We start from the raw sequence: 12,334 nt of genomic DNA on the forward strand, positions 1-12,334 counted from the left end.
ATCCCGAATCACTCAAGTGCCAGGCTGTAGCCCTCTCTCCCAGAGGCCAGCTACTAAAATAGGCCAATGTCCCTGCGAATGCTTGCTCACCATAGTGCCACTTTTACAAATAAACTTCCATTTTTCCCATCTCTATGATACTAAAAATGATTTCCATTTTAGGGAAAGTGGCAGACAAGATAAAACATAGTGGAAAATAGAATTTATGAGTTGCTTTCCCCACATCTGGGCTACAATTCTTGCACTTGTCACCCCTGTTGACAAGCTTAAAATAAAACCTTGATTTTTATTTTTAGGTCCCAAGATATTCTTCCAGGAATTCCCTATAAATTCATTTTTCTCCTCTGGCAGGAAGAATTAACACAACCCAGAATGAATAATACATTTATTTATTTTGTTGCTTAGACACTTTCAAAGGGAAAAAATGTATATGGCTTGATTTTCAAAGAATTTACTCTATTTGTCAAAAGACAGAAAGATGGTTAAGGCAGTGCAAGTTGCCTTCTGTTTAAGACAGCTGGAGGGCAAGCTTACTGTTTCCCAGGACTCACTCTGCAGAGATGCCACTGCCAAAAAATAATACACAAAATTCATGCCAATTCCCTTATTTCTTTATTATTATTATTATTTTAAATGAAGTCCTGTTCTGTCACGAAGTCTGGACTGCAGTGGTACAATCCCAGCTCACTGCAACCTCTATTTCCCGGGTTCAAGTGATTCTCCTGCCTCAGCCTCCTGAGTAGCTGGGATTACAGGCACCCACCAACATGCCCGGCTAATTTTTACCTTTTTAGTAGAGATGTGGTCTTGCCATGTTGGCCAGGCTGGTCTCGAACTCCTAACCTCAGGTTACCCACCTGCCTAGGCCTCCCAAAGTGCTGGGATTACAGGTGTGAGCCATCACGCCCAGCCCAGTTCCCTTATTTCCATTTAAATACACTTAATGGCAGAGACCTTGTGTGCCTTGTGCATTTATTTACTAGACATTCATGAGTTCCTAGTATGCTCAAAGTCCTAGGCAGGGGAAGAAGATGACGACTAACAGATGAACACCTTATAGGTTCATACTTAGTGTGTAAGGCACTGTACTGCAAATATACAAATATTTTCTCATTTAAAGTCTACAGAAACAGTCAGACCAAAGGATAAACCTTGTTGGGCTGATTTAGTTGGATATTCTTACCTCCAACACACAAATGGGGAATTCAGGATTTTAAAAAATTAATTAACTTAACCACTAGTAGGAAGAGATACTTCAAAGTCTATTCTACTCACAGTTTTGCTGTTTCTAATTTACTAAACTGTTTGTTGGGAAACAAACACAAAGTAAGGTCCTGTACTCAAAGTATTTATAATCCAAAAGGAGGAAACATGAGGATAAAATAATCAACCACAACACAATGCCAAAAAAGTGATAATGTAAAAAGAAGTTTTACACAAAGTGTCAAGAAGAAAAAGGTTTCATAAAAGAGAAAATTGTATTCTGAAGTTCATCTAATGATTAATTTATCCAATCCAAGACTATAAATGAGCACTGACTATATGCTTAGTTCAATGCATTGTGCATAGTAGGTGCTCAGTAAACAACTGTTGAATATTAGATGATTGAGTAGAGCTTCTTTGAGTGAACATAAAGCGGGAAAACCATTACTAAAGAAGAGAGTAACTAGCTGGGTGCAGCAGTGCACACCTGTAATTCCAGCTACTCAGGAGACTGAAAAAAGAGGATCCCTTGAGCCCAGGGACCAGGCAGCCTGGGCGACAAAGTAAGACCTTGTCTCAGAACAAACAAAAAAAAAGTTATTAAAAAGAAAAAAAAAAAAACAGAAGGGAGTAGCATATGTAAAGACATGGTGACATCAAAGAAGCCCAGATCCCATTCCATGAATTGAAATGGTGTGGGGAGGGAAGCAGGAAGACTGGTGCCTGGAGGTATGAGAAGGGGCAAACTGGAGCATCGTATCTGTCTGTACTTAAGGGCTTGAACTTAATTCCACCCGGTATGAGAAGATATTCTGTCACCAGAGACTTCCCAATGCAGGTAAACAAGATCAGTGTCATCATGTGGCACAAATTCAAAGGGCACCAGCCACTTTACATTGTAAATGAATAGTGTACCCCCTGGAACTACACAACTCGTAAGTCCTAAAAACTTGGATTGGATAAAATAATCCTTGGATGAACCTCAGAATAAAACTACTTCTTTCATACAATGTTTTCCTTCTTGACACTTCGTACCTTTTGCATTATCACTTTTTTTTCTTTTGCATTGTGTTGCAGTTGCTTATTTCACCTGTGATAAGGTAAATGAAGGATACTGCATATCTGTGACTGAACCTGGGGAAGTAGCATAAGGAAAGGGCCTAAAATAAGCCATGAGATTCCAAACTCCCAACTATATAACATCGTAAACAAAAAAAAATTCCCTAGAGGATGTTCATTGTCAAAACTACAATGCTGGTTACAGAATCACGCAGAAACGAGTGCACTGCCTCCAGCTTGCTACAGATAGGGGGAATACTCGGTTAAGAATTATAACAAAGGGGGCATTCATGAGGTGTCTTCACTAATGCAAGCAATATATACTTAACTAGCTCTACTTTGCACAGAGTAATTATTTGCAAGTTAACTCATGCCAGGGTCATGAATTACAGCTAATGAACAAACCACAGCTTTTTCCAATGATTCGTTATGAGAAAAATGTTTGGCATTAACTTAAGAGTAAGTATTAAAAGCAACCTAAATGTAGACCATACCCTAGTGACATAACTATTAGGACACATCCTTTTCTGAATATATTGCATGTCATTGTAACAGAAAAATGGGCTGTGCTGGTGGAAATGGCTTTTATGCAGATGAGAATTAAGCAGCCTCATTGTCTCTGTAGATAGCCATGCTTACATTTTGTTTCCCTTTGGACACATAAAATTTTAAAGAAAATAAAAAAAAATTAGGATGTGCCTAAATAAAAGGGAAGAGGTTATTCTAGATAAACAAAATGTACCTTAGGGGTCTCATGAGATTTCAGACAAGCCAAACTATTCTGGGGGCACCAAGGCCTATACACTTGGAAATAAAAGGGTATACAGAAGTACCTAATTTAAATGGAGAATTCTGATGGTTGAGCATTAGATTATAAAAGCTACTCAGACTTCAAGTAAATTCCTTCTAATTTACTTGAAGGATCCACAGCTTCCCATCAGCCCCTGAACACTAGATGTGTGTGGCCAGATGCTGTAAAATCTCCTGACAGAAGTGTGACCAACACATTAAGAGCATAGACAATTCAACTAAAGAGTAAATACCTTTCGCTGGACAAATATCCTATTACAGAACATAATTACATAACTCAACCCTTCTGCCACAAGTATGCTCAAGAAAGGAGAGTCATGGGGGAAAAGGTCACGTGACAGAGGCCAACACCCTGAAAAGCACTTCAGGGTATCAAAAGCAGCCATGAGACAGGTTTGACTTTTGTGTTTCCAAGTGTAGTTAATATGCTTCTAATTTTTCACCTTCTGTTACTGGTTTACATTCCCAAAAGCCGCATTTCAGCTGTATACAAAATAGAATGCCAACAGTAGGAATGCAAAACAGAAACTCTGGAAATTACCCCTGAATCATATTCCCTTTGTTCCTCTCTCTGGGTGTTAGTGGCCTCCAGAATATTCTTTGTTTTTTTTTTTTTTTTTTTTTTCTTTTTGAGATGGAGTTTCACTCTTGTCCCCTAGGCTGGAGTGCAATGACACGACCTTGGCTCACTGCCACCTCTGCCTCCCGGGTTCAAGCTACTCTCCTGCCTCAGCCTCCGGAGTAGCTGGGATTACAGGTGCCCACCACCATGCCCAGCTAATTTTTTTGGTGTGTTTTTAGTAGAGATGGGGTTTCACCATGTTGGCCAGTCTTGTCTCAAACTCCAGACCTCTGGTGATCCGCCCGCCTCAGCCTCCCAAAGTGCTGGAATTACAGGCATGAGCCACTGCAGCCGGCCCAGGATGTTCTTCTTAAATAACAACACTAATCCGACTCCTGCCCTAACCCCTGCTTAAAAACCCTCCGTGGTTCCCAAGTGCCTATCAAATTGAGTATACATTTCCAGCCCTCCACAAAACAGCCCCAACCGATGTTTCCCATCTAACAACCGCCACCTCACAACAAACACCAACAATGGTTTTTCAACTTATTTTTGTTGCTGTATCACCATTTTTTCCAGTAAAATCCTACCCAGAGTCTAAAGCAGATAAAAATAATTCCCTATTATGCTATTTCATTTATTCAAATTTATGTCATTTTATTTTTATAAAGACAAATACAATCCTTTTTACTTGTACCATGTACATACCCCATGGAACCAAATATGCACTATTCCTCTAGACCTTTAAAATAAACATGGTATCTTTTATGAGTTAAAGTTTGAATCAATCAAAATATATGAGATGCACAGTCATCCTTAATAGAGACAGAATGCTTTCTAGAATACAATACAGTCGTAACCCTATGATGCTGTCATCCCAAGTTATGTTTCAAAGAACACTAGATTCCACAAAACATTAATAAGTGTTCCAAAGAAAGAAATTCATGGACAAATTATATTGGACCACATTGCATGATGCATCCTTCCACTGGGAGGGTATGGGTATTTATCTCCCACTATAGGCTCTGAAGAAACTAGTTAAAGTTACATGACTTGCTATTTTTCAAGCATACTGTCTTCAAATCATCTCCTACACATTTTTTGGAAGAATTTCCATTAATACAAGTTTCCTGAAAAGCACTTTGGAAAATACTGCTATCACCAACTTTATACAACCAGCCCCATTTTTAGCCATAGACATTTCTCAAGCACAGACTTAAATAAAGGAAACAAGAGAATATACTGCATCTTTGGACTCTAGGCCGCTCTAAAACTAGTCATTTGTATGTTCAATATTTGTTTCCAGAAGATAGTTAAAACATGTGAGTGACCCAAGTCCTTACCAATATCTGGGTATATGGGTATATGTGTTAGGACACAATCTAAGTTGCTGAAACAAAAAGTACCCCCAATATACAGGGGTTTAAATGAGATAATAGTGTATTTCTCTCTCAAGGAATATTCCAGGGTGGTAAGGTGGCTCTGCTATCTTCAACATGTGGCTTCCCTCTTGAATCCAAGATGGCAGCTCCTATTTCCACCATCACATGCATGTCTGAATAGAGAAAAGGAAACAGCAAAGGAACTCACACCTTTCTTCTAAGAGTATGGGCTTGGAAGTGCCCCACATCACTTTTACCCACATCTCATTGACCAGAACTTGGTTAGCTGCTACACTCAGCTGCAAAGGAGGCTGACATAAATTCCCTAGCTTGGACGCTAATGGAAAACCATACATCTCTGCCACCACATATCTCTGGAAAATACATAACCAAGCGAAACAGAAGGGAGTCCTCCCCACCACTGGAGTCCACGCCAAGAACAGAAGTCTTCTAGTGTGCTTTCAGAAGGACTGATCGACCCAATTTCTATGGCAGATTGGAAGACACATGGTCTTCCATATTTCCATGTGTGAAGCAGGACAACAATGCCACGAATACTGATCCGGTCCTTTGCCGTCATACACAACATTCCACACATTTCCAATTCCCAGCTGTCAAGTCTCCAGTGAAGAACCCATATTTGAATGGTGGGTGGGGTGACAGTCATAGTAATTTTAGGGTAGGACACTGAGTTGTACATGTAATTGGCTCACGTCCTCAGTATAAAATACATATGTACGCTTGTTGTTGCCACCCTAGTTAGAAATGTTCAGAAATATCAAAAACAGACTCTGCCTTTCTGGCATAAGTTCTGTACAAAGAAAAATTAGATCTATAACACCAAAGAAATGATGTTTCTCAGTGATGACAAGTGAAAAACAAGAGATAAGTATTTTAACATAAAACTAACCTTGAGGCAATTTGGTGGTATTTGGAACTACCTATAAAAATTCACCGTTTTTTATTTTTTTCAGGAGCCTAGAGCACAAATGGAAATTGATGCTGTTCCAATAGCAAACTTTTCTTTTTATGTTCTTTAGGCAAAGGAAATTGAAGCTTTCTTGTTAATTCTTCTGCCTTCACCCAAGACACGTTAAATAAAATATGTAAGCCATTTTGCCAGTACCAGTGCATGACAGTGTTCAAAATGCAATGGTGTTAAACATCCCATGTATGATTGTGTCGTACACTAACACAGTAATAACAACAGAAAGTAGAAGAAGGCAATTACTAGGCTTCACGTACAGGTCAAATTTTAATCTTCCCTATTACATAATAGCTCTGTAAGTGTTAATATTCCAAATATCTCAAAATATATTGTAAGCAAAAAGTCAAGATTCAAAATGTGTAAATAGCACATTGCTATTTACTAAGGAGACATGGGAAAGAAAGGTGAATATTATTAAATGCTTGTAAATGCATTGCACACTTTTTGAGTGATACTCAAGAAAATGGATAAGAGTAGTGGAGCCCTGGGTAGGTGGGGGAAAATGTAGTGACAGAGATGCTTTTGCTATATATCCTTTCATGCCCTTATCACTGTGGACCATATCTATGCATTACCAATTTACATAAATTAAAATTAATAATTATAAGCATTTTTTTCATTGCCACCTGTGCAACCATCACCCTCTCATTACTCATTTCATTTTCCTAGGGCTTCCATAACAAAGTACCATAAACTGGGTGTTTTAAAACAACAACAGTGTGTTCCCTCACTGTTCTGGAGGCTAGAAGCCTGAAATCAGGATGTAGGCAGAGCCATGCTCTCGGCCCAGCCTCTAGAGAATGATTTTTCCCGTCCTTGTCCAGCTTCTCACACCCCTGGGTCTTTCTTGATTTGTGGCAGCGTATCTGCAATCTCTACTTCTGTTTTCATGTAGCATTTTCTCTGCATATCTCTGTCCAAGTTTCCTTCTTCTTACAAGGACATCAATCATATATTGGAGAAGGGCCCACCCTCATGACTTTAGTTTATGTCTGAACAAGGTCAAATTCACAGGTACCTGGTGGTAGGACTTTAACATATGTTTTTGTGAGAGGCAATTCAACCTATGACACTTACATAACCCCCATCATCACATACAACATTTTATAGAGTTTGTTTCTCTGCTTTTTCTTTTTGTTCTGAGCCCAACACAGCAGAGTGGCTGGGGGACCCCAATGATAACTTATGTTCCTTTAAAGATTAATGGCTGGCATTGTAAAAAAAAAAATTAAAATGCATTTTTTGGAGGAAGAAATTTAGAAAAAATTCTACAGAACAGAAGGTGGCTATTTTCATAGGAAATCAAAGTCATCATATATCACCAAATAGGAATTTCAGGCACTAAGCCAGGATGTTCTATGAATTCAGGGACAGTGTACACATTCTGATTTACTAGCTATCAATTTTTACCTGGTTGAAGTTGACCTACATAGACATGTGTGCTATTACATTTTATAGCTAAGTTAAAGCAAATAAGAAATTAACTTGAAGATTTGTTAGAGACAAAAACACCATTCTTCCACTGTGATTTTACCTCTTCTTTTGAGAGTCATAATCACCTGTTCCTACTTATTACAGTGAATAAACAATCTGGCTCAGGACATAAGAAAGAATGAGCATAGGGTCTGGCAGAGACCGTTAGCATTCTAAATAAATAACTCCAGCAAGGAGAGATGGGAATAAACGTAATCAACCACTCACGAAGCCTATTTGATTACCTACTTCAGTTTTCTATTTGATACTACACAGGAAAGGAAAAAGGAGACATGCCAACCACACCCTGTTCACTTTATGCATTCATGTCTTCTCATTATCTAGTTGGTAAAAGATCTATCTGTTCGCCAGGTCACAGCTTTCAGTTCATAAGCAGCAAGTAGTAAACTTTTGGTATCAAAATATTTATTTTATAGAGCAAGTTCTAAAATTTTAAAGAAATGTACATTGCAAGGTGCCACTCTGACATTCAAACACTCTTGATCAATTTAATTACACATCAAGTGATTCCTATGAGACCAAGGATGGCCTTGGTCTTGGTAGGGTACCAAGAATGTTGAGAAGGAGGAGTGACATCAGTTGCTTTTGAGGGCCATGTGTGACAGCCACGGAGTTGCACCACTCAGATCTTCCTTCGAGAGGGGAGCAGTCAACAGAATAGGCATCAGTTGCTACACCTCCAGGCTCTCTGCACTCATGCCAAAGCTGTGCCTCTTCCAAGGTACTCCCAGCCAATGACTGAGCACTGTGAGGTCACTAGATTCAGCCTTCCTGCCCAACTCAAGGCTCTCCTAATGCACAGCTCCTGCTAAGGGACTCGGCGGCCTGGCTGAGATCTTTCAGAGCCGCACTGAAGTCTGAAGCTCTTTCTGCTCAACGTCCTTCTTTCCTTCTCTCCTTCCACAGGTCTCAGACTGTTGTCCAGTCCAGGAGCTCTCCTCATCTTTTCCTTAAACTTCCCCCTTAATCTTTCATCAGTTTCCCTCTCCTCACCCAAATGTCTTGCAGATCTGACCAGCAGAATGCAGTTAAAATTCTACGTGAACTAGTTTAATAGAGAGAGAATCAGTCAGTAACAAAGCCAGTTCTGATTTACCTCTTGCCTACTTAAGACCTCAAGGGCAAGCAATAGGTAGTTTCCTTTTAAGCAGTCATTTGGTCTAAAACAATGAGGCGTGATTCGTCTTTTTTCAACTCCTAACCCTTAGCTGTCTCCCCTTGTACCTAGTCTAATACATCCATATCCAAGAAGAGCTCAGAAATGTCCCCAAGGCATTAAGAAGCTGTAGAGAATCTTCCCTCCAAGGGGCCTGTTCCTCTGCCACTGTCACTTTGATTAACTGTCTTCCTACTGATGGGAGCCCTTCAAGTCTTGCGGAAATTTTTAAAGTTCATTCATGGTTCTCTGTTTGCAGTGTCTTCCTGCCTTTCACTCTAGCCCTCCTCTTGCAAAGGCCTTAAACACATTCCTGCCTGAAAACAGTGGAACAGGTGGGGTCACTGGCAGCTCTAAGTTCACAGTCCTCGGCATACACACCACATCAGTCCACGTGGCCTTAGGGACGATGCATCGAAACCTAGGCGCGGGCTACAGAACACAAGTTTATGAACCAAGGAAATAACAGGTATAAAGCAAAATAGGAAATTTAGACTAACACAACAAAAGTCCATTTTAAAAGGTCACACATCCCGGCATGTGTCTGCCTAAGGCAGATTTATCCTTACAGGTCTGGAATATTTCATGCCAGAGAAAGGAGACTACATCCCTCCACACTAGGAAATTTCAGGGCTTTAAAACTGCATCCAAATTTTTTAATGGTGATAATTACCTAAATGTACTTGTGAACTTACATCTTACATGGGGTTCTGTATCTATTTAAGTCTGAATAACTACAAGTCCTTTAGACTTCTTTCATGTCCCATTATCAAGCTTTACCATCTTTAATCATTTTGTTGCTTTTCACTGATATTCCTTCACTTAAAATGAAAGAAATACAACGAAAGCAAAAACCTTAACAACCACAGAACCCAAACAAAGGACAATTATTAGGAAAATAGGCCTGCCCCCATTCTGCTAAGCCATTACAACAAGTTTTCATGGAGTGAGAATATACTTCAGGCAGAGAATCACTGAGAAAGCAATGGAGAGTCAAGACTGGGTTACAACACAGTCTAGAGGGCATCCTGGAACAGGACAGGGAACAGAAAACCAATGTCAGGTAGCTAGTTCAACTTCTAGCTCTTTTCTTCTCGTACCCTGAATGCCATTTTTTTTTCTTTTTCTTTTTTTTTTTTTTTTTTTTTTGAGTTTGAGTCTTACTCTGGCACCCAGGCTGGAGTGCAGTGGCATGATCTTGGCTCACTGCAACCTCCGCCTCCCAGGTTCAAGTGATTCTCCTGCCTCAGCCTCCCAAGTAGCCAGGACTACAGGCATGCACCCCTACAGCTGGCTAATTTTCGTATTTTTAGTAGTGACGGGGTTTTGCCATGGTGGCCAGCTGGTCTCAAACTCCTGATCTCAGGTGATCCACCTGCCTCAGCATCCCAAAGTGCTGGGATTACAGGTGTGAGCCGTGGCGCCTGGCCCATTTTTCTTATCTTTAAAATAATTTGTTGACTAAGATAATGGTCAATCTTAGTGTCACAAATAGTGACACAAATATTCCGATCTGATGCAGATTTTAGGATCCCTTTGCACGATTTCTTGCCAACCATGTTTAACCTGAATTCAATTGAGATCTAACTTTCAGTTTAAGTAAATCCAGGGCAGAGAGGAACATGCTAGATGACACCACTCGAAAGCAATCAAATACATTCCAGATATATTCTACAGGACAAATGGCATGGCCTTTTCAGGAAGTCAGTGTCATGACGAAAGGAACATATCTTGATTAAAGGAGACGTGGGTGACACAAACACCAGATGCAAGGAATAGCCCTGAATTAGATCCTGACTTGGAGAAACCAGTTATAAATAATACTTTGGGGGCAATTCAGAAAATTTTTAATAAATTGATATCAAATTTCATTAAGGAATAACTATTACTTTATTAAGTATAACAATTTTCATTTGGTTATATAGCAATATTATTTTTGAGATACTCAATAAAGAAATTAGAAATAGAATGTAAGGATACCTGCATTTTACACTAAAATATCTTGATATAAAATGTGATTTATTCATCTACCATAGAGTTATTCATCTACACCAGATGGCAAACTTTTTAGGGTAAGAGTAAATATTTTTGGCTTTGCAGGCCATATGGATTCTGTTGCAATTACTCAACTTTAACGTTGTGGCGGGAAAGCAACCATAGACAATACATAAATGAACGTGCACGGCTGTGTTTCAGTAATGCTTTATTTATAAACACAGAGGGACTCACAGGCCATAGTTTGCCGACCCCTGATAGGTCCTTTTGTTCAAAATAGATTTGGGGCTTATGACTATAGTCCTTGGCCCCAGTTTACAACATGGCATTACCTTAGCCTTTTAGTTCTTCTTCTTTTGCATTTAGAAAAGCGGGAACATATGGTTTCATATTATCTGCCAAGTGTTTTCTTGCACAGCTAGTCTTTTCTCTATCATGTGACTTGGAGATTTTATTTTATTTTATTTTTCCCTTGGGGTTTTTTTTTTTTTTTGATTTTTTTTTTTTAAAAAAAAAAAAAAAAAAAAGCAACATGTCCATAAAATGATATAATCATATCAGAAGGAAATTGAACCCTTCAAAGGCTCATTCATCCAATGAATCAAATCACCAGTGATCTCTGGTCCTGGAGCTGATTAGTACTTGAACAGCTTTTGAAGATAAGGGGAAAAGTCATTGGGCCCTTCCCTCATTTTACCACTGGAACCCCACTCATTCTTTCAAGTCCGCTGGACACTGGCAATTCAGCAAATCAGCATTTTCCTGAACAATATGCTGCATGTGCATGTGACCTGGGAGAATAAACACAGGTGCCACTGGGAAAATGGCCACAATTAATCAGCATATGGCAAAGGTGAGGTCACTATCTCTTACCAAGCAGGTGCAGATTCAATTAAAATGTGTGTTTGTCTGTCTGGATGCTCACAAATGAACAATCCTTTAAGAATAATTCCAACAAACCCAGATTGCTCTTCAAGATGACATTAGAAATATAGAAGTCAGTATTAAATATTTAGAGGATTAATTAAGTTGCCCCTTGGGTTCAGACTGCCTATTAAAAGCTTACCTATAACAGAAAGCTTTCATCTGTTCAGTTTTGTGCTCTTCCATTAAAACTGCATGTAATACACTTTTATAGAATATGGCATATCATGAAACCCAAATAGACTTACTTCTTAAAAGAGTTTCATACAGATGATAAGTAAAAACTGAGAGATAATTCATGTTATAGATTCTCTATTAATAAAAAGAAAGCTAAATCGTGATTCAAATTTTTTAAAAACCCACAGTGTTAAGATAGCCCATAAATTCTTTGGAAATGAGGGTGAGGGGGGAGGGGTGAAACTCCTGCCAAGTTTCAAGGTCATAAAAGTATTTGAAACAGAACATAAAGCTATATCTAGAACCACATTTTTCATGGTAATATACTTTATGGTTCAAATGAGGCAGTAAAGTAGGATACTCATGAAAAAATACCATATTAGAGTCTTCTAATTATTTATGTATTAGTTAGGATTCTTCATTTAAATTGACCAGAAATGATATAAGGAAAAATTCCTATTTTTAAGTCTTGTTAGAAAGTTGTTTATAGAAACATTATTTATTTTTACCTGCTTTTAAGAATCCTATCCACCTAGGGACATAATATGTATATTGTTAGATATACTACTGTATTTCTACAATCA

At 38.8% G+C, this 12,334-nt stretch overlaps 1 protein-coding gene across 2 annotated transcripts in view; it reads right to left on the bottom strand.

The window, feature by feature from the left end:
* Positions 1–12,334, bottom strand: part of LHFPL6 (LHFPL tetraspan subfamily member 6) — a 255,257-nt gene that overhangs the window by 181,186 nt on the left and 61,737 nt on the right. The gene's annotated exons all lie outside the window — the stretch shown is intronic.

The sequence above is a fragment of the Sapajus apella genome, unplaced genomic scaffold (genome assembly GCF_009761245.1).
Source record: "Sapajus apella isolate SASKATOON/1434 unplaced genomic scaffold, GSC_monkey_1.0 scaffold32, whole genome shotgun sequence".
NCBI classification, from domain to species: Eukaryota; Metazoa; Chordata; class Mammalia; order Primates; family Cebidae; genus Sapajus; species Sapajus apella.